At 41.7% G+C, this 19372-nt stretch overlaps 1 pseudogene; it reads right to left on the reverse strand.

The window, feature by feature from the left end:
- Nucleotides 1–17598: 17598 nt before the first annotated feature.
- Nucleotides 17599–18787, reverse strand: LOC100964658 (annotated as a pseudogene).
- Nucleotides 18788–19372: the final 585 nt, after the last annotated feature.

Consider the following 19372-nt stretch of genomic DNA (forward strand, 5'->3'; position numbering starts at 1 on the left):
CTCTTGAGAAAATGTCCAAGAATCTGGACTCCATGGGGGATAGGCCTCCAGACCTTGGGATGAGAGTGGAAGGGAGTGCTGGGAGTTCAGAATTGCACTCAGAGAATATATACAGTTTTATGCCTGACGGGAGAGTGCCATGGCACATTCATAAGTCCTCACCAGGGAAGGAGTTCTGGTTTTAAGAGGGTCCCTCCCATGGGATAAAATAGGAGGGGATCTGAACTCTGCTTGCTTGTTCGTATAGAGTATAGTATGAGCTGTTCTCATGGGGGAGGGGACTCCCGTCTGCTTGGCGATGGATTTTGTACCTATTGTTTGTTTTTTAGGGGGTTGCAGCTGGCTTCAGCAGATGTGCATTCTTTAACCTTCTCTCTTGGCTCAGCTGCAAACAATCGCTTACTTGCTAAACTTCTGTCCTTTAACTCTCCTTCTGGACAGGAGCCTCCAGTCTTCCATCCTTCTTTACAGAAAATTTTAAAAATGAGTTGGGCCTTTATCCTGGATGGATCTGAAACACATTCTTAGTAAAATATCACAGGAATGGAAAAGCTGGTAGATGATCTAATAACATGCTCACATATGAGAAAAATTCAGTTCCATTCAAGAAGTGGGAAGGAAGGGGAGGAGGGAGGAGAATTGGTGTGCTCCCACTTAATAGGCAAAATGTGGGGGGTATAATGGCAGGCACACTTGCAGGTGCACCACAACTACACTGGCATCTGTACCTAACAAATGAAACATAATCTAATTCTTTGCATCCTCAAATTAACCTGATTAAAAAAAAATAGGATTGGGTGTAGTGGCTCATGCCTATAAAAAAAAAAATAGGATTGGGTGTAGTGGCTCATGCCTATAAACCTAGCACTCTTAAGAGGCCAAGATGGGTGGACTGCTTGAGCTCATGAGTTCAAGACCAGCCTGAGAAAGAACCAGACCCCATCTCTAGCTGAGCATTATGGTAGGTGCCTGTAGTCCCAGTTACTCCAGAGGCTGTGGCAAGAGGATTGTATGAGCTCAGGGGTTTGAATGGTTGCTGTGAGCTGAGATGCCATAGCACTGTACTGAGAATGACAAAGTGAGACTCTGTCTCAAAACAGAAATAAAAACAAAACAATTAAAAAATGAATAGGGCTTGGTGGCAACATCTGTAGTCCCAGGTACTAGATAGGCTGAGACAGAAGGATCCCTTAAGCCCAGGAAGTATACATCTATGACCTCCCCATTACCCTCCTCCCTCTGCAACAGAGTTACACTCAGTCTTTGGAAAACAAAAGAAAAAAACTAGGTACACACCTCTACCTATTCCAGTTCTACTCTCACTGGACACATGACAATTGCTAAATTCTGATAAATAGGGGAACAGTTTCCAAAATGGTGCCTATCAACCAGGTGTGGTGGCTGATGCCTATAATCACAACATTTTGACAGGCTGAGGAAGGTGGATTGTTTGAGCTCAGGAGTTGGGGACCAACCTGAGCAAGAGTGAGACCCTGTCTCTCCTAAAAATAGAAAAAGTAGATGGGTGTTGTGGTGGGCACCTGTATAGTTCCAACTACTCAGGAGGCTAAGGCAAGAAGATCGCTTGAGTCCAAGAGTTTGAGGTTGCTGTGAGATATGACTCCATGGACTCAACCCCAAGATAGACTCACTCTCTCTCAAAAATAAAGTGCCTATCACTGAACCCTGATTCACAGCTGAGCTGCCTTGAAGGCAGGAAATGTGGGGGAATTGCCCAAGCAGTGGGTCAATTTTCATGTTTTTAGTTTAGAAGCCAGTTTCATCTAGTAGCTAGAGAGATGTGAGTGCTGTGTGAAATGAAGATATCCAGCCCAAGCCTACATAGGATTGCTCTCTTTCACTCCAGCCTTGAGACTCTTCTCCCTTTGCTGCTTTAAATAGTAGAATGCAGTGGCATCATAATAGCTGACAGCAATCTCAAAAACCTGTGTCTAAGGCATCATCCTGCCTCAGTCTCCTGAGTACCTGGGAATACTCAACAGCCAACATGCCCGATTAATTTCTCTTAGTTGTATAGTGTCTGACTTTTGTTCCAGCTACTCTAGGATTCCTGAAGACCTCCAAATACTCTTTATGCCAGGGTTCCTCAAACTTTTTAAACAGGGGGCCAGTTCACTGTCCCTCAGACCTTTGGAGGGCCAGACTATGGGTCCTGGGACAAGTTGGCTGCTAAGCAGGTCAGGCAGCTGTGGTAAAAACACCTGGCGGGCCACATGTGGTCCACAGGCCGTAGTTTGAGGACACCTGCTTTATGCTATTGGTCACAGTGTCCAACATTCAAATAGGTAAATTACTAAAATATCTCAATGGAAGATTCCTGTGCATAGACAATCCATCCCATAGCCACCTGGGGGTTGGAAAGGAGTGCAAAACAGGTCCTCTTTTCAGAACTGCTTGGACCACAGCTCTGGGTGGGTTCCTGGTACAGGCCCAATTACCCAGTCAGAGATGAACACTTGGACTCCTCCCATCGAATTGTGGACTGGAAAGTGTGGCCAGGATTGCCATAACTTGGTGGCAGTAAAATTTGCTGAGGAAGGTTGAGGATGCTAGAACACACGAATGTCCCTGAGTTCCTCATTGAAAGCATCTACTGCCTCTTTTGGACAGAGGCCTGCCAGGTATTGCCCTATTCTCAAAGCCCAGGGTCTCCCAGTTTTTCCCATTGTTGTTTGGGAAAGGTGGGAACATGGACCATGGCCAGTCCAATGAAAGGCAGTGGTGACCACAAGTGGGGCATGTATGGAAGCAGGATCTAAGACGGGGTCCTCAAACTTTTTAAACAAGGGGTCAGTTCACTGTCCCTCAAACCGTTGGAGGGCCGGACTGCGGGCTCCGGACGACTGGTGGCGGCAAAAACACCCGGTGGGCCGGATAAACATCCTAGGCGGGCTGCATGTGGCCTGCGTGCCATAGTTTGAGGAAGCCTGATAAGGAGCTCTTCCAAGACTGACAATGACAGGAGGAGGCCCCTGAAGACCAGAAGACAGGGAAGGAAAAGCCAAGAACACCTTGGAGCACAGCGCCCTCTGCTGGAGAGTCCTGGGCAAGTTCGGGGACTCTGGCCAGAAAATCAAAGGTTTCTGAGAAGTTGAAGCATCACTACGTGCAACGAATTGGACCAGGACCCCTGCACCCTACCAGCACTCACCCAATCCCTTGTCCCTTGTTCTCACTGAAGACAGTGGCAGCTAACAAACTTGTCTGTTAAGTAGAAGCCATATACCCCTGCCCAGGGAACAAGGTGACATCCACAGCAGGGTGCGTCATCCATGGATGAGGAGGAAAGAGCTGGTGGAAGAAAGCAGCATGTGAACTGGAAGGCAAGGAGGTGGGCTGCACCACTTCCTGTGTGAGTCAGGCCGCCCTGTGACTGGGCCTGGGGACCCAAGTTCCTCTTGTTGGCAGAAGGCACGGAAACCCCGATGTGCAGATTGATGGCGCCTTCCCAGACATTCGGAAAGATTCCTGAAGGATAACACCATAGTGCAAAGGATCCCCAAGAATGTTCTTGGCGAACTGGGGAAAGTTCTTCATTAATAAGATGAGCCGAGAGAAAGAAACGTCAAGGTCCATAAAAAATGGTGGATGGAGTCTGGGCAGAATCATGTCCCTCTGAAATGCCACCTGGGTGGCGGAAGGAGTGCAGAGTTGATGAGGGAGCCGGGAAACCCAGAGTTCTAGTTAAAGGTGTTGTGCCCCCAGATTGTCCGCCTCTTAGTCACTGGGCCATGCTGGGGTCAGATGTGACCATTGGGGGACAAAAGGAAGGCAGTTAGAATCGCCTCCTTCTCCAGGTCCCCTAGTCCCCTTCACCATTCATGGGAAAGACTCCAATAGAGCACATGTTAGGCCAACCCAGAATATGGGCACAGAGGGCTCCTCTGTGATGCTCAGGCATATTTATCCCCAGGCCGCTGCCAGTGTTGCTATGACCAACAGCCCGGGCACTAGGAGTGGCGTGTGCGCAATGAGAGTGTGCTGGGATCTCTCCAGCTGGAGGCAGCTGCAGGGACCCTGGCTGGGGGTGGGGGGGGGAAGGTGACCAAAAAGATGGGCTGCAGGGATCCTAGAGCATAAAAAAAGGTTGTTGGGGTCCCAGGATGAGCTTTTAGCTGTCCTGCTCTGAGGACTACATAGAGCAGAACTTGGTCCTGCATGCGCACTTTCCTGGCGAGAAGCAACTTGGCTTCCCTCCGCATGCATGGTGGTTTGGACCCTGTGGCCGGGCAGGGTGGGGCGTGGTGGCAAGGAGAAAATCTGTTGAGGGGCGCTGGAGTTTCTGGGGCACAGAAAGATCCTTGAGACCTTCACTGAAGGTAACCACTGCCTGTTTTGGACAAGGGCCTGCCAAGATGCCCTGATCTCAAACCCTGGGAGCTTCCACTTATTCCCACTGCTGGGAATGTGTACACTGAGAAGAAGAGCTGTTACCAGAACCTAGAAGGACTCATGCAAACCAGGAAGAAAAAAATCAAATAACCCGGTTGGTGCCTGTGGCTTATTGAGTAGGGCGCTGGTCCCATATATTAAGGGTGGCGGGTTTGAACCTGGCCCTGGCCAAACTGCAACAAAAATATAGCCAGGTGTTGTGTCTGGCACCTGTAGTCCAACCTACTCGGGAGGCTGAGGCAAGAGAATCATCTTAGCTGAAGAGCCGGATGTTGCTGTGATCTGTCATGCTATGGCACTGTACTGAGGGTGACAAAGCAAGACTCTCTCTAAAAAAAATATCAACCCCTTTAAAAATTAGGCCAAAGACATGTACAGAAACTTTTCAAATGAAGATAGTCTAATGGCCAACAGACAGTTGAAAAAATGCTCAACATCTCTAATGTTTAGGGAAATGCAAATCAAAACCACAATGAGATATCCCCTAACTCCAGTGATTATGGCTCTTACTTAAAATTTCCCTAACAAGGGCTAGTGTGGATGTGGAGAGAAAGGATCACTTACAGACTGTTGGTGGGACTACAAATTCGTACAACCTCTCTATGAAAAGTAGTATGGAGATACCTCAGAAAAGTAAAAGGAGATCTACAATTTGATCCACCAATTCCACTACTACATATTTACCCAAAGGAAAAGGGATATTTTGTCATAAGGACACATCCTTATGACAAATGATTGTTTATAGCAGCACAATTCATAATTGCAAGGGCCAATAAACAACCTCAATGCCCATCAATACCTAAGTGGACTAATAAAATGTAGTATTTATATACCATGGAGTACCAGTAGTAGTAGTCTCAGCCATAAAAATGAAATGGTGATGTAGTATCTTTTGTACCTACCTAGAGAGACCTGGAGACCATTCTTCTAAGTGAAGTGTCACAGGAATGGAAGAACAACCACCCTATGAACTCAATACTACATTGGAACTAGTTGATCCATACTATGTGGGCATACAAAAGTAATAGGAATCAAGTATGTGGGAGGGGGAGGAGAGCTTGGGTTAATTCACACCTAACAAGAATGATGTACAATTTCTGGGATAAAAGGCACATTAACAACTTTGACCTGAAATATATATAACAAACTATATAACCAAAATGTGTGTACCCCTGGAATATTCTGAATTTAGAACAAAAAATCCTGACAGTAAAGAATAAGAGTAGAGAAATAAAAATACAGTCCATGGGTTTCATTAGGTTGTTAACTATGAAAAGTTTGATTTTAAATTCATTGTTTAGTTTCTTATACCTCCAACAAGACGCAGTCCCTTTAATCTAAGTATGCACCTGAGCTGTCAACACAGTGTTGCCATATGAATGGTTGCTTGTTTATTTCAGTAGGAAAGAAGCCTGAAGAGAGAGTAGCAATGAATCATGGAAGGTGTTCTCTAAAGCTTGTTGACAATTGATTCTTTTTCCTTGTAAAAAGTGCTCGAAAGCCTGGAGAAAATGGCTGTAAGTTATTACAAGTTCTGGTGACTATGATGGGTGACAGAGAGTTTCCATGTCCAGCTTCTGTAGTTTGAGGAGCATTTTTTGTGCAAGTTGTCAAGCATTTTCTTTCAAGAGGAATGGGATGTCTTTACTGACCGATCATGGGTGCTTAATAGCAAACATCCCCATCATTTCATTGAACTGGTTGCAGTAGACATGTGCTTAGTTGACCAGGTTTCACGAAGCTATAGTGGGTACTGTCAGTGCTGGACCACCAAACAACACCATTAGCTTTATTGATAAATATTCATTTGTAGACTGCCTTTGGGTACTTCAGCTTATCCAACCATTCTGCCAAAAGCTTGTGATTGTCATAAACAATCTATTATCACATATAACAATATGATGTAGAAATTGTCCATCTTTATGTTACCATAGCAAAGCAAGACAAGCTTTGAGATGATATCTCCTCTGATGCTCATTTAACTCAGGTGGAAGCCATATATCCACCTTCTTTACCTTGCTGGTTTCTTTCAAACTGTCCAATATTACTGCTAATTCATGTGTAAGTTGAGATGGATTCACTTCCACTGCAGCTTTCCTTGGGCTCAGCTCATTCATGTGGATCATTTTCAAGATTAAAATCACCAGAACAAGACTGCGCAAACCATGTATATATATACTGAATATTCGTGAGTCACATCCTTCCCAAACAGTTGGTGGATATTTTGAATTGTCTGCCCTGCATTGGTTCGATGATGAAAGTCATATTTGAAAATACCATGAATATTTGACTCATTTATGGTTCCCCAAATATTGCTCCCCAAATAAACCCAATTTGAACGATAACCAGAAGCCAAAATGTGCTTTTCAAAAAAGGAAGATGTACGTTCATGATAAAAATAAAACAAGCATCAAAATGAAATAGCAGAGATAACAACTGTCAAACTTAGTACTTAAGAAAATTGAACATTTCATAGTTAATAAATTAATCAGAAGTTAATACAAAAAGAAAAAAGAAATTTCATGTTAAAGCAGTTAGTCATGGATTAAATTAGTGTTCGTTTTAATCTAAAAGTAACAATTCTTTTTTTTTATTTGTTTATTTATTTTTTGAGACAGAATCTCAAGCTGTCGCCCTGGGTAGAGTGCCGTGGCGTCACAGCTCACAGCAACCTGAAACTCACGGACTTAAGTGATTCTCTTGCCTCAGCCTCCCAAGTAGCTGGGACTACAACACCCGCCGCAATGCCTGGCTATTTTTTTTTTTTTTTGGTTGTTGTTGGTTGTACTTGTCGTTGTTTGGCAGACATGGGCCGGATTCGAACTTGCCAGCTCCTGTGTATGTGGCTGGTGCCCTAGCTGCTGAGCTACAGGCGCTGAGCCAAAAATTAACAATTCTTATGTACAGTATTTCATGTTTTTGCTTGTTAGATAATAAACATAATCTGATTGTTATGTATGCACATGGACACAGTGATAGATATTCACAGGCAAATAGTAATAACATACAAATAAATATGTGTGTACATCCATTGTCTTTTAATCTGACTGTTTCACAATGGCACGTACACTTACGTGGGGAAGAGGAAATAAAGACCTGAAAATTCAGCAAAAGTTTATCATTCACATGTTTCTTATAAAATCAGGGGGTTTTGATTTCCTTATCCAGGCAAAGCAATGCCTGGAATCCCTGGAATCACAGCTCATGAGCAGGAAGGGGCTGACAGCTGGAAAACACCCAGCTGCTATCCCAGCAGTGCTCGCCAAGAACAAGCTGGGGTAATCAGTGAGACCCACAAAAACTTGGAAGATGCAAGAGAGAGTGTAAAAGCAGACAAAAGTGCTCACCAAGAGAAGGATGGTTTTAGTAGCTTTGGACTCAGGAGATGATCTGGAGGACACATTGGTCCTATGAATGGGTCTCATCTTCTTTTTGTGCCTGTACAGGACCAAAATCATGAAGTTACTGGCCCAGAGCATGAGGCCCAGACAGACAATATCAGGGATGGAAAGCAGGACTGCATATATTATGTCTCTGGTTTTGTCATGACGAATACCAGAACAGTATCCATAATGTTTGTGACTTGTGAAGTTTACGTTGTTCCATTTTCCAGTCACAAACAGGGGAAAGATGCTATTTACAAGCATGTACAGGATCCAGGTCAGGCATATGGAGGAGCTAGTGTGCTTGAGAGCTTTTCCTTTAAGCTCTGCCAACCTGGAGTTCCTGGTGCTGATGGTGATGGCCTGGAAGACACTCAACAGACTGGTGCTGCCAATGGACGCTCCTCTGCCTACTCTGTGAAGATACGAAAGAATTTTGCATCCAAAGTCACCAACAGAATCCTTCAACCCCAAAGCTACCATTATCTGGGGCACTCCTTGACAGAGGAGGACACAGAGGTTGGCTACAGTCAAGTGCTTAACGATGATGTCTGTGAACCGCATCCTGTATCCAGAGAAGCCCAGGGGCAGATACTGGTAAAGTAGAGAGAGATTCCCTAGAATTCCCACCACAGTCTGTGATAAGAAGATGACTCCTATTGCCACATCACTGGCAGCCATCCTGTGAGGGGAGCCTCCTGCAGGGGAAGAGGAAGCAGGGGCCACATGGATGATGCTAGCTGACATCAGTATTCTCCACCGACTGTTAATTCCTCCTGAGAAGTATGTGTTCATGCTTTTATTTTACTAAGAGGCTCCCAAGAGTTGAGTGTAAACTGTGAGAGTACATTAATAATGTTTCAATCCCTGCTATAAGGGCAGTAACACGGGAACCTCTTCATTCCTCATGATGGAGGAAGCAGGCAGGGCTGTCAATTTCATCACAAAGATAAGGAGATGTTATTAACAGTGAAGTTAAATGTTTTGCTAAATTCATATGCTGATTAGGGGTAGAATGGGCTCTGTAGCTGGCTGGATGTTTAAAAACACAAAGTGTACTGAAGCTGTACCATCATGTAAATGGGTAGTTTTGGGTTTTTCCCACATAACCCAGATACATATTTAGATTTGTTCTAGCACACTGTTATTTCCTTTTAGACTGGTGGTAGATTGTCCATTGGGTTGGAACAAGTTTCCATTTATTTATACGAATTTAGTTTTAAGGACTATATCAATTACCAGAAAAACTTTAGGTATCTCAATGAATGTGATGTCCTGATGGCAACAGAACATTACAATGTCTGGCTGCATTACAAATTATGGGTAGTGAATGCAATAATGGGTTGATATTAGGATAATTTTAGAAGAACTTTTACGATTTTGTCACATGAACCAAGCACAATGCCACCTGTTTTATGAATTATTGAATAATCCTTTGTCATGCACTAAACTTGGGGTATGAAATACATGATAAAATAGTGCAGAGTAGAAACAGTTATTAATTTTAGATCACAGACTTATTTACTTATCAATACCTAAGTTCATAGACATATACATATTAAACAGATACCAAAACTATTAGGAATGTAGTGATATGTCAATGATTTTAAAGGGGAAGGTTTGTGGCAAGAAAACAGAATATATAAGACATAAAATCTTGTGCATTTGAGAAAGTAAAAGAGTAGATTTTGTTTTGTTATGTGAGTATATATTTTTAATAGAGTTTATTGTGGACAGCAGTGTTAACTTCACAGCAAAACTGAACAGAAGACAGAGATTTCCCATATAACCCCTGAGCATACCCATAGGCTTAAGCCCATGTCACATCCCTACACCAGTGTGGCACGACTGTGCTAAGTAATGAGAATGCTTTCAAATAAGTGACAACAAGATGATAAAATCCTGACAGCTGCAGTGAAAAAGACAAAATTATGATGTTAACTTTCCTTAAATGTTTCTTTCTTACCATTAATAAGTGAGACACCCTACTCTCCAGACTACAGACCTTTTCAGTACCGACATGGTTACTGTCTCCATTTACTGCATCTTACACCTGAACTTAGAGAAAAACGTTTCTATGCATGTCACTGCCATTCAAATACACTGTCCACATAGGATCATGTTATCCCTGAGGTTTTATCTTACCCTTTATTAGAAGTGTGAAAGGGGCTTGATGCCCATAGCTCAGGGGTTAGGGTGCTGGCCACATACATGAGGGCTGGCAGGTTTGAACCTGGCCCTGGCCTGCTAAACATCAACGACAACTACAACAACAACAAAAATAGCCAGGCATTGTGGTGGGTATCTGTAGTCCCAATTACTCAGGAGGCTGGGGCAAGAGAATCCCTTAAGCCTAGGAGTTTGAGGTTGCTGTGAGCTGTGACACCACCACATTCTACCGAGGGTGACATAGTGAGACTCTGTCTCAAATAAATAAATAGTATGGAGGGATTACAGGCAAATCTCCAGTAAGCCTAAATAGTTAGTCTGTGATTTCTTCAAAGTAGATTGAATGGCACATTGATTTTTACAATTTGTATTTCTTCAGGTTTGGCTATAAGTATTTTATTTTATAGTCCTCTATTTTACTTTGTAAAAGAAACTATTTTCCAACATTTAATTTTATGCCATGAAAATTACATGTATTCCACGTGCAGAATATGATGATTTGAATATTCATACCCATTGTGGCTAACTACCACAGTCAGATTTATTAACACATCTTACATTATCCACAGTTGCAGTGTCAGGGGATGGAGTTAGGGACATGTTTTTAGACATTTTCGTGTAAACAATGTAGAATTGTGAACTATAGTCACCATAATATTTTAGATGCCCAGAGTGTATTCTTCTTATAACTGAAAGTTTTCACCCTTTTGGAATGACATCTTTAAGCATCTTGAACATCTGCTTTCATTATAACTTTGATTAAATAGAAAAAATCCCTCCCAGTGAGGCTTATAAACCAAATTAGGCACCATCAGTAATTGGTGTAAATTTTTGTCTTAGACAAAAATTATACCAGCTGCATCTATTTCCAACAACTTTTGTCTCCTTCTTGAGGGGCTTAGACACTCCACCAGCTTCCATCCAAGGAAGTCCCTTCCTCTGACACCATCCCTTAAACAGACTCTCTTGGTCAGGGTTTTCCTTACAGACTCTACCCTCACACTGAAATAGAAAATACTCACCCAGTGTCTTCTCTTTGTCAGGTGATGGACTCTGTGTGATGGTCACTCTAAGCCAGTAGCTGTGTGGCAGGGAGGCAGTCACACCTTGTATATGGTTTGTTCTTATGACCTCATCTCTCCTCAGAGCTGCAATTATCATTTCACCTGGAGCATCCACGGCTGTGCAGCCTGGGGAGTTCAAAATACTTGTGAAAACTTTTTTCCTAGTTGTCAGTTATTAAAATATAATTACCCTTCTCTAGCTAGCATCCCCTAAGAGAATAGTAGATTATTTTTGAGAGGCTCTATGTTCTTCGTGATTCTTGGAAGCAGGTCAGGTCTCACAGGGAGAAAGGAATTACTGAGGTCTGTTATGTGGGGGACTGGCCATTAAGTATGTATGTCCCATTGTGTTCTTTGCCTCCTTGAAAAGTTGTTCTGCCCAAACCTAGTTTTCTAATTTTCCTTTTTCTTTCTTTTTTTTTTTCCATTTATTATTATTATTTTTTTTTTAGTCAGAGTCTCAAATTGTTGTCCTGGGTGGAGTGCCATGCCATCATAGCTCACAGTAACCTCCAACTTTTGGGCTCAAGCAATCTTCTTGCTTCAGTTTTCTTTTTTCTATTTTTAGTAGAGATAGGGTCTTGCTTTTTGGTCAGGCTGGTCTCAAACTCATGAGCTCAAGCAATCCACCTGCCTTGGCCTCCCAGAGTGCAAGGATTATAGGCGTGAGCCATGGCACCCAGCCTACTTTTCTAATTTTCATTTTACTGAATGGCACTGTCTTTTAAGTTATTAGTTGTGTAAGCTTGTTCAAATTCATTCCCCTTGCTGCAGGACAGCCAGTCAATTAAGACAAAAGGAGTTTAAGCAAAGAAACTGAGTTTGATTTAAAAAGCTACCACATTGAAAAGATACTAGACTATTGTCCTGAAGAACCATTTTAAATGACTGTGAATTTGGGCTCCTGATTTGTTAAGAGGTGAAGTGTGTTATAAAAGGCAGTTGAGGACCACAGACACATGGATGTCTTTGCAGGGCTGAGGAGGTTGTGAAACGTCTTTGTTCTTTGTCAGTGAACTTAGGAGGACTCAGGTTAGGATGTTCCTGTGAATCTTTAATTCAGCATTGTTTTTCATGTGTGAACTTATCTGGGAGTTAGTGGGGTTTTTTTTTTCTAGTTCAAGGAATTTTTAGGTAATTTTTTTGAGAAAAATTAATTTTTTTGTTGCTTAATTTGAGTTCTCTGTAGATTCTAGTTATCAAGCTTTTGTCTGATTCATAATAGGCAAATATCTTTTCCTATTCTGATGGCTGTCTATTTGCTTTGGTTGTTGTCTCCTTAGCTGTACATAAGCTATTCAGTTTAATCAAGTCCCATCTGTTTGTTTTTGTTATTGTTGCAATTGCCACGGGAGTCTTCTTCATAAATTCTTTCCCCAAGCTGATAGCTTCAAGTGTTTTCCCCACACTTTTATTGGAGGATTTTTATTGATTCATGCCTTAGATTTAGATCTTTTATCTATTTTGAATCAATTTTAGTGAGTGGAGAAAGATGTGGATCCAACAATCCCTTATATCAATGGGCAGTTGAGATGAATCAAACCTTCTCTAAAGAAGACAGATGAATGGTTAACAAGTATATGAAAAATGCTCATCATCCCTAATTATAAGAAAAATGCATATCAAAACCACCCTGAGATATCACCTAACCCCAGTGAGAATGGCCCACATCACAAAGACTCAGAGCTCTAGATGTTGGCATGGTGGTGGAGAGAAGGGAATACTTTTACACTACTAGTGGGACTGTGAACTAATGCAACCCTTTTGGAAGGAAGTATGGCGAACCCTCAAAGCACTCAAACTAGACTTCCCATTTGATCCTGTAATCCCATTACTGGGCATCTACCCAGAAGAAATAAAATCATTTTATCATAAGGACATGTTTTGACACAATGACTAAGTAAATGACATGAAGTCTATGTTAACCAGCTTGATGAAAGTATTTCAAATTGTATATTAAAACACTACACTGTATCCCATGTTTGCATTAATGTATACAGCCATTATTTAATAAAAAATAAAAAAAAGGACATGTGCACCAGGCTATTTATTGCAGCTCAATTTGCAATTGCCAAATTGTGGAGACAACTTACATGCCCACCAATCCAGGAATTGATTAATAAGCTGTGATAGATGTACACCATGGAATACAATACAGCCACTAAAAGGATAGTGACTTCACATCTTTTATATTAATTTGGAGAGAGTTGAAACACATTCTTCTTAGTAAAGCATCACAAGAATGAAGAAGCAAGAATACAATGAACTCAATTCTGATATAAGGGCAATTAATCTTAGTACACGGTGGAGGAAGGGTTAGGTAGGGGTTATAGAGGGAAGGAGGGAGGGGGTGTGGGGCCATGCTGTGTGACACACCTCTTGGGGGTGGTACACTATTAATAAAGGGACTTCACCCAGCAAATGTAAGCAGTAAAACCTGGCTCATTGTACCCTCAATGATTCCCCAACAAAAGAAAAAATTAAAAAAAAATTAAACTATATATATATATATTTTTTTTTTTTTTTTGACATGGGGTCTTGCGGTGTTCTCCAGGCTAAAGTACACAGGGGCAAACATAACTCACTGCAGTGTGAAATTCCTAGACTCAAAAGATCCTCCTGCCTCAGCCTCATAAGTAGCTAGGACTACAGACACAAGCTACAGACACGTCTACCCCCAGATAATTTTTTTTCACAGACAGAGTCTCATTGTGTTGCCCTAGATTTTTTTTTTCTTTTCTTTATATCAGATTAATGTGAGGTGGAAATTGGTTTGGGGAAAGGGATGGTTAGATTTTTCTCTAGCCTACGTTCAGAACAAGGAAGATGCTTTTAACCTAAAGGGTATTACCACAAGGTGTCAGATGCAAAATGCCCTCCTGGGGAGGGTGTTCAAGAAATACAATAAAAAGGAAGAACATGACAACAATAATTATATACTGGAAAACATGGGACTCATCTCCACATTTAAAGGCCAGTTGTCGGTCCATGTTTATGGAAGAGGAAGGGGGAGGTTTGATGGAGGGAAGGTAAAGGATGGGACCACACCTATGGTGCACATTGCAAGGGTACATGTCAAATCAAATCTATTAAGCATAGAGTATAAAGGTCTTAATACAATAATTAAGTAAATGAGGTGAAGGCTAAATTAACTTGTTTTTAAATACAATTCTAAATTTTATTTAAAATCAGCACATTGTACCCCATAAATGTATTAATGTATACATGATCTACGTCTTTATGACTTAATAAAAGAAACAAAAATAATCAAAGGATGATTAATATGAAAATTTATGGGAAAATATGCTTTACCATTTTGACCTTCATTATTCTCCGATCATAGACACAGAATAATATCCACAGAAGAAAGAAACAAGGATCTGAAACAATCCCATACATGTACATTCTACCACTCGTGGATCTATCAGATAGGCCAGTGCAACTTACTTGATTCAAGACTCTGAATAGTTACTACACTCCCCTACACTTAGGTGTTCATGAATTTGAAGGGAGAGGTTTTCATTACTTTACAATTGAGAAACATAAAAGCAGGAGATGAAATTTATTTCTTGGTTTTACCTATGAGAAATTACACAATTTAATGGAGGTTTGCTATCCAAGCTTCCCTAATTTTCCACTCAGGAATTAGAGGCAAAACTGTTGACCACGGACACCACACACATACAAACACATACACAAACCAAACAGACATATCCACATAGGTGAAAAGAAAGCGCTCATGTACACATGTATACACAGAAACACTCACACAATTTACACAGTGTCACTCTCATGCACATCAGTGAAACCTCACATTCAAGCACACACCCTGCACATGCATGTTGACACTCAAGTTCATAAATACTCAGGATGACACACACTCGTATGAACACACAATCACGGCCATTTTCATAAATCAAATCTCACAGTTATGACGTATGGATGTCCTTTATGAACGCACACAGAGAAAACTGTTATATTTCCAGAACTCTGGATGTCAGACAAGGGGAATCCTTTCTATCATATTTAATGCCTCCAATCCTACAAATAAGTCACAAGGACAATTTAAAAAAGATACAGCCTTAAAAATTGCTGTCTTCAGTACCACCTTAGTTCATGATGCTAACTGGAGAAATTGAAATGGGGATTTTGAACAGAGCCAGTGCATGGGTGTGAGAAAAAAGGAGGGAAGAAAGAACACAGAGCATGAGGGGGAAAACAGTGGTGCAGAGCCTGGGGAGGGTGGGAATAGGGAGTGCAGGGGAAAAGAGAAGCAGATGGATAAAAAAGAGATAAATGTCCCAGATGTGTCAGCATCATTGTGCAGACTGGGCATGCAAAGGGGGTCAAGTGTTCAGGAATGCTCAGAGTCCAGGGCATGAGGGATTCTGGAAATAGTGATGCAGGTTTACATCTGAAGGAAGGAAATGATGAAGTCGAGAAGTAACAGACAAAAAAGGTCAGAGTTTGGTAAAGTCATAGGAAACTGGATGTCTATGAATAATTCTGATGCATAGCAGGGATGAGGAGGGGTTTAGTAGATCCTGGAAGTAGACAGTGTGGTCCATAGCAGCTCTAGAGTGTGGAGGCAGGAGATGGAGCCTGGAGGAGCTCAAGGACAAGAGGCAGAATGCAAATAGGCACAGGGCAATGAGGGGAAAAGTGAGACAATAAACATGGGTGAGTTTCAGCGCACAGGAGAAGGAGGCAGGATATGGGACTGGATGTGTTTATGGGGAAACTGGGGATACCTGAGAGTTGCAGTGGGGACATTATTTAGTGTGGGGTATCGGGGACAAGGAGATGGGCTGAAGGATTAAAGTTGAGATTAAACACAGGGGACAGGGAGGTGGGTGGCTAGGTTTGCAGAGGTGTTGGGAGGTCAGAACGGTCATGCTGAGATCCCTGGAATAGGCCCAGAGGAAGATGGACATCAAAAAGGTGAGGGGTTATAGCTTTCATATAAAAGGTATAAATTAATTTCATAATAGAGGTGTGTACATTGGATACTTTTTCTTAATTCTTGTGATACTTTGCTAAGAAGAACATTTTCCAGCTCCATCCATGTGAACATGAAGGACGTAAAGTCTTCATCTTTCTTTATGGCTGCATAGTATTCCATGGTGTACATATACCACAGTTTGCTGATCCATTAGTGGATCGATGGGCACTTGGGCTTCTTCCATGACCTGGAAATTATGAATTGGGCTGCAATAAACATTCTGATACAAATATCTTTGTTGTAATGCAATTTTTGGTCGTGAACGTTTTAAAACAATAAGTAAGAAAATGACATGAAGGCTATGTTAACCAGTTTGATGGAAGTGTTTCAGATTGTGTGTGAAAACCCCACACTGTACCCCAGAAGTGCATTAATGTACATAGTTACCATTCAATAATAATAATAATAATAATAATAGAGGGGAAAATAAAAGGTGAGGGAGCTGGGGAAGAAATAGAGAAGGTCATGGTGGGGGTTGAGTAGATGTAACATCTTCAGCATGAGGGAGAAGTAAGGAAGCATGTAAATGAAAGATAAGGGTGAGGGGCAAGTTGGGATGGGGGACCTGGAGACCATTCTTCTGAGTGACATGTCACAGGAATGGAAAATCACCCACCACATGTTCTCAGTACTGAATTGGAGCTAGTTGAACACATATGTGCACATGTGGAAGTAAATTCCACTGGAACCAAGTGGGTGGGAGGGGGAGGATGAGCTTGTATTCATTCACACCTAACAGGTATAAAACACACATCCTGGGTAAAAGGCACACTTATAACTTTGGTCTGAAATATACTCAACACACAATATAACCAAAACGTGTGTCTCCCAGAAATATTCTGAAAATGTAAAAAACCCTAAAAAGAAAGAGTAAGAGTAGAGAAATAAGAAGTCTACTCCATGTGTTTCATTAGCTCATTAAATACGAAATGTCTGAGTTTCAATGCATAGTTTAGTTTATTGTATCTCCAACAAGAAGCAGTCCGTTAACTGAAAGTATGTATCTGAGCTGTCCACGCAGCATTGTCATCTTAGGGGTAGCTCGTTTATTTTAGCAGCAAAGAAGCTTGAAGAGGGAGTGGCAATGATATCGTCAAAGGTGTTCTCTAAAACTTATTGAGAGTTGACGATTTTTTTGGTAACAATCCCTCATATGTATTTATTTTCTTTTAAAAAACTGAACTCACCCCACCAGACAGATTCCCTTGGCATTTTTCATTCAGTCATCATACCCTTTTATTTTTTTTCTTTTGAGATAGTGTCTCACTATGTCACCCTTGGTAGAGTGCCGTGGCATCATAGCTCACAGCAACCTCAAATTCTTGGGCTTAAGCAATACTCCTGCCTCAGCCTCCCAAGTAGCTGGGACTATAGGGAGCCCACCACAATGCCCCGCTATTTTTTGTTGCAGTTGTCATTGTTGTTCGCTGCCTGGGCTGGTTTCAAACACATAAGCCTTGGTATATGTGGCTGATGCTGTAACCAGTGTGCTACAGGCACCTAGCCCAAACCTCTGTCTAAATGCTATCCTTATGATACCTGTGTAAGGGAGGCAGCATAATTCTAATTATGGAAGGAAGTCAGAGTCCAGGTGATTGCATTAGTTGGTCAGTGTGTGAAAATATACACCACGTATTCCTTCACAGCAATGTGATCCATTACATGGATAACATGTGAAAGAGCCTTGTCCATATCTATTAATGTTACAGAAATATTTCTTTCAACTATCACCATCACTGTTTGACTGCAGTTATCAACACCTGTTTGGTATAAGGCTTTTAGAGAAGCAATATCAGACAGATCCTTACATCTTGCTTGACATAACCAGCAATTATAATTTCCTTGATGCTACTTCTGCAGGGCTGCCTCTGATAATTGTCCCTGAAGGATCATTTTTCTTTGCTCATCAATATTTCCTTCCATTTGAGCAAAAGCATGAGAGCCAATGAAAGAGAGATCAACTCCCAAGCCTTCATCTTCTTCTTCTCGGTCATCCTCTGGAGCACCAGGTTTTTCACTTTTTCTAATCTGCCGTTCAGGTACCACTGGCTCCCCTTCTGCGTTTCCAATATCTGCAGGTAGGTAAGGCAATGACCTCTTCTCCTTTAAGGGTCTCTTCAAGATTAGTAACAGAAAATTCTAGTTTTTCAGTGGTTTCCCCATGAGTCTCTAGGAATCCGCTTACAGTGTGAAGAGCTATAGGTGTTGCATCTTGTAAAGGATAGCCTCACTTTGCAGAATGACACAGAATCCAACAGAAGACATTGATTGCTCCTTTGCCAGCTGAAGTACATTTTTGCAGCAGCTTTACAGGGAATGCTCGGCTGCTGTGCGATAGTGGCTCTTATATTTAGGTCCCATTGTATGAATGATGAACCAGACAGCCATATTAAACCCTTTGTCAACTTTGCTTCACCTGTTCAGCAACCTTTAAGTTTTAGGAGATCCTCTTTGAAATCAGGCAATGTGAGCATGAAGATCCTTTTTGATATAGGATTCTTATCTGTGAGACTTTCATTGCTGATATTCACAGTAACTGTACAGTTCAGTAATGCCATGCCTCCTTTCCAAAGAACCACTTTCCCATTGACATCCTTATTATAATGAAAAGTTGATATAATAGCGTCTTCATGAAATACTGAAGTAGTAGTAGTAGTTGTAGTATCAGGAGAATTTAATTCATCTTCATATGCCTCACCCCAGCTTGTTAGTGTATCCACATCTAGAGGCTGGGAAGGTGCACCCAAGGAATCCATGGAATGAGAATTTTGGTTTGTCTTTCTCCAAATTCCTCAGCAATTCAATATTCACTGGAGAATTTATTCACCCGTGGTCCCATGTGGGTGGTGGGTGGGATGGGTTAAGTTCCTGGTGAAAAAAGGCTGAGAGACATCTGAGGACAACCCTTAGCAGAGGCAAGGTGGCTAAAGCAAATCAAAGTCCCTTGAGAATTGACTATTTTTACATACAAGAAGTACTCCCAAGCCTGGAAGAAGTGGTCTTCAGTTGGTGCAAGGTCTGGTCACTTTGGTGGGTGATAGTTTCCATGTCCAGCTTCTGTAGTTTGAATGATGTTGTTTATATAACATGTGTTTGACCATTGTCTTTCAAGAGGATTGGCCTGTCTCTACTGACCAATCATGTCTTGACAGCAAATATCTTCATCAATTCATTCCACTGGTTGTAGTGTACATGTGCTCCTTGATAGGTTTAATGAAGCTGTAGGGGGTATTATCAGTGCTGGTCCACTAAACAACAGAAATTAGTTTTTTCTAATGATATTCAGTAGTGGACAGCCTTTGGACACTTCATCATCGTCCAACCATATGTAATATGTTTGC

The sequence above is a fragment of the Otolemur garnettii genome, unplaced genomic scaffold (genome assembly GCF_000181295.1).
Source record: "Otolemur garnettii isolate 467f Iridium unplaced genomic scaffold, OtoGar3 scaffold00288, whole genome shotgun sequence".
Classification (NCBI taxonomy): domain Eukaryota; kingdom Metazoa; phylum Chordata; class Mammalia; order Primates; family Galagidae; genus Otolemur; species Otolemur garnettii.